Genomic DNA, 4,221 nt, shown 5'->3' with positions numbered 1-4,221 from the left:
TAAAATCTAAGTATTTCCCCCAACCATTGTGATAATAGTTCTTTGGATTCAGGTTCATACTTTGATCATGGTTCCTAGTGATCCATGCATTGGCATAGAACTCTTGAACCATCAATATTCCGACTTGTTGCATGGGGTTGGTTATGACTTCCCAACCTCTTCTTTGGATTTCATGTCGGATTTCCGGATACTCATTCTTTTTGAGCTGAAAGGGACCTCGGGATCACCTTCTCTTTGCCACAACATCATAGAAGTGGTCTTGATGGCTTTGGAGATGAATCTTTCCTTCTCCCATGACTCGGAGGTGGAAGCTTTTGCCTTCCCTTTTCCTTTTCTTGGAGGATACTCCGGTCTTAGGTGCCATTGATGGTGATGAAAAACAAAAAGCTTAGGCTTTTTACCACACCAAACTTAAATTTGCTCGCCCTCGAGCAAAAAAGAAAAGAAGAGTAGAAGAAGAAGAAGAGAATTTGGAAGAGAGGAGAGGAGTGAGTTCGGCTATATGAGAGAAGAAGGGGTTTGTGTTGTGTGAAAATGAAGAAGAAAAGAAGGGTATTTATAGGGAGAGGGAGGGTGGGAGTTCGGCCAATTTGGGTGGGAATGGGTGGGAAAATGAATTTGAATTTATGGAGGTAGGTGGGGTTATGGGGAGAGGAGGTGATGTGAATGGTGTATGGGGTAATTGGGAAGAGGAATTGAGGTGATTGGTGAAGGTTTTTGGGAAGAGTGACATGGGGAAGAGTGAAATTGAGATTTAGATTAGGAGAGTGTGATTAGGATTAAAAGAAAGGTAGGTGGGGATCCTGTGGGGTCCACAGATCCTGAGGTGGGGATCCTGTGGGGTCCACAGATCCCTGAGGTGAAAAGAAATACCATTCCTTCACCATATAGGCATGTAAATTGCCTCCATGCATCATTCTGGCGTTCAAACGCCCATTGGTGCATGTTCTGGGCGTTAAACGCCCATGTAATGCATGTTTCTGGCGTTGAACGCCAGTTTCATGCTTGTTTCTGGCGTTCAGCGCCAGTTCGTCCTCTATGTGCACATCCTGGCGTTAAACGCCAGGTTGTTGCTTGTTTCTGGCGTTCAGCGCCAGAATGGTGCTCCTGTTCTGCGTTGAACGCCAGCCAGATGCATCTTACTGGCGTTGAACGCCAGTCTGTGCTGCCTCCAGGGTGAAAATTTTTTTTCTTCTGTTTTTGACTCTATTTTTAATTTTTTGATTTTTTCGTGACTCCTCATGATCATGTACCTAATTAAACACAAAAATAACAAAGAAACAAATAATATAAAATTAGATAAATAAAATTGGGTTGCCTCCCAACAAGCGCTTCTTTAATGTCAATAGCTTGACAGTGGCTCTCATGGAGCCACCAGGTGATCAGGTCAATGTTGTATAGTTGTCCACACCAACTTGAGTTGGATATGGGATCTTAACACCAACTTAGAGTTTCGTTGTGGCTCACACACCAACTTAGATTTGACTGTGTGGGCTCTTCTTGACTCTGAACTTGAGAGCTCTTCATGCTTACTCTCTTTGTCACAGAGGGATGGCCATGTGCCTTAACACAAGGTAGTCCCCATTCATTGAAGGACTAACTCACCTCAGTTAACATCTATCACAGCTTCTGCTGTGGCTAGGAAAGGTCTTCCTAGGATGATGCATTCATCATCTTCCTTCCTAGTGTCTAGGATTATGAAATCAGCAGGGATGTAAAGGCCTTCAACCTTTACTAAAACGTCCTCTACCATTCCATAAGTTTGTCTCAAAGACTTATCTGCCAATTGTAATGAGAACAAGGCAGGTTGTACCTCAATGATCCCCAGCTTCTCCATTACAGAGAGTGGCATAAGATTTATCCCTGACCCCAGATCACATAGAGCTTTTTCAAAGCTCATGGTGCCTATGGTACAAGGTATTAGGAACTTTCCAGGATCTTGCTTCTTTTGAGGTAGAGTTTTCTGAATCCAAGTATCTAGTTCACTAATGAGCAAGGGAGGTTCACTTTCCCAAGTCTCATTACCAAACAGCTTGGCATTCAGCTTCATGATAGCTCCTAAATATTGAGCAACTTGCTCTCCAAGTCATATCTTCATCCTCTTCAGAGGATGAATAGTCTTCAGAGCTCATGAATGGCAGAAGGAGGTTTAATGGAATCTCTATGGTCTCTGTATGAGCCTCAGATTCCTCAGGATCCTTAATAGGAAACTCCTTCTTGCTTGAAGGACATCCCAGGAGGTCTTCCTCACTAGGATTTTCGTCCTCCTCCTCCCTATGCATTCGGCCACTTTGATTAAATCAATGGCATTGCACTCTCCTTTTGGGTTTTCTTCTGTATTGCTTGGGAGATACTGGGAGAAGTTTCAATAACTTTCTTACTCAGCTGGCCCACTTGTGCCTCCAAATTTCTAATGGAAGATCTGGTTTCATTCATGAAACTGAAAGTGGCCTTTGACAGATCAGAGACTATATTGGCTAAATTAGAGGTGTTTTGTTCAGAATTCTCTGTCTGTTGCTGAGAAGATGATGGATATGGCTTGCTATTGCCTAGCCTATTGCGTCCACCATTGTTAAAGCCTTGTTGAGGCTTTTGTTGATCCTTCCAGGAGAAATTTGGATGATTTCTCCATGATGGGTTATAGGTGTTTCCATAAGGTTCACCCATGTAATTAACTCTGCCATGGCAGGGTTCTCAGGATCATAAGCTTCTTCAGAAGCTGCCTCTCTAGTACTGTTGGATGCATGTTGCAATCCATTCAGATTTTGAGAGATTATGTTAACCTGTTGAGTCAGCATTTTGTTCTGAGCCAATATGGCATTCAGAGCATCGATTTCAAGAACTCCTTTCTTCTGAGGTATCCCATTATTCACAGAATTCCTCTCAGAGGTATACATGAACTGGTTGTTTGCAACCATGTCAATGAGTTCTTGTGCCTCTTCAGGCGTTTTCTTCAGGTGAATAGATCCACCTGCAGAATGGTCCAGTGACATTTTCGAAAATTCAGAGAGACCATAATAGAATATATCTAACATGGTCCATTCTGAAAACATGTCAGATGGACATCTTTTGGTCAGCTACTTGTATCTTTCCCAAGCTTCATAGAGGGATTCACCATCTTTTTGTTTGAAAGTTTGAACATCCACTCTCAGCTTGCTCAGCTTTTGAGGAGGAAAGAATTTATCCAAGAAGGCAGTGACCAGCTTTTCCAAGGAGTTCAGGCTATCCTTAGGTTGTGAATCCAACCATATTCTAGCTCTGTCTCTTACAGCAAAAGGGAAAAGCATGAGTCTGTAGACTTCAGGATTAACTCCATTCGTCTTTACAGTCTCACAGATCTGCAAGAACTCAGTTAAAAACTGATAAGGATCTTCAGATGGAAGTCCATAAAACTTGCAGTTTTGTTGCATTAAGGCAACTAGCTGAGGTTCAGCTCAAATTATGGCTCCAATGGCAGGAATGGAGATGCTTCTTCCATCAAACTTGGACGTTGGCTTTGTGAAGTCACCAAGATTCTCCTTGCATTATTATATTATTATTATTTTCGGCTGCAATGTCTTTCTTGTTCGAAAATTTCTGAAAGGTTATTTCTGGATTGTTGTAATTTAGCTTCTCTTAATTTTCTCTTCAGAGTCCTTTCAGGTTCTGGATCAACTTCAACAAGAGTGCCCTTTTCCCTGTTCCTGCTCATATGAAAGAGAAGAAACAAGAAAAGAAAGAGGAATCCTCTATGTCACAGTATAGAGATTCCTTTATGTTAGTAGAAGAAGATAGGGGTATAAGAAAGAAAAGGGATGGATTCGAATTTTGATGAAGAGAGGTGAAGAGAAGTTTTAGTAATTAAATAATTAAATAGAAGAAGAAAAGAGAAGGGAGATTTCGAAAATAATTTTTGGAAAAGAGGTTAGTAATTTTCGAACAACTAAGACACAATATAATTAAAATTAAAATTTAAAACAAAAAGAATTTTTGAAAAAGAGAGGGAGGTATTTTCGAAAATTAGAGAGGGAAAAGTAGTTAGGTGGTTTTGAAAAAGATAAGAAACAAACAAAGAGTTAGTTAGTTGATTGAAAAAGATTTGAAATCAAATTTGAAAAAGATAAGAAGATAAGAAGTTAGATAAGATATTTTGAAATCAAATTTGAAAAAGATAAAATTTTTGAAAAAGATAAGATAAAAGATAAAAAGATATATTTGAAAAAGACATTTTGAAAAAGATTT

The 4,221-nt window shown here is 40.1% G+C and overlaps 1 non-coding gene across 1 annotated transcript; it reads left to right on the top strand.

Moving 5' to 3' along the window:
• Positions 1–3,051: 3,051 nt before the first annotated feature.
• Positions 3,052–3,155, top strand: LOC112704659 (small nucleolar RNA R71). The gene has a single exon (XR_003155273.1). It is a non-coding gene; the product is annotated as a small nucleolar RNA R71 (small nucleolar RNA).
• The last annotated feature ends 1,066 nt before the right edge of the window (positions 3,156–4,221 follow it).

Source organism: Arachis hypogaea, chromosome 7 (assembly GCF_003086295.3).
Source record: "Arachis hypogaea cultivar Tifrunner chromosome 7, arahy.Tifrunner.gnm2.J5K5, whole genome shotgun sequence".
NCBI lineage: Eukaryota > Viridiplantae > Streptophyta > Magnoliopsida > Fabales > Fabaceae > Arachis > Arachis hypogaea.
This window is presented reverse-complemented; position numbering and strand designations above follow the sequence as displayed.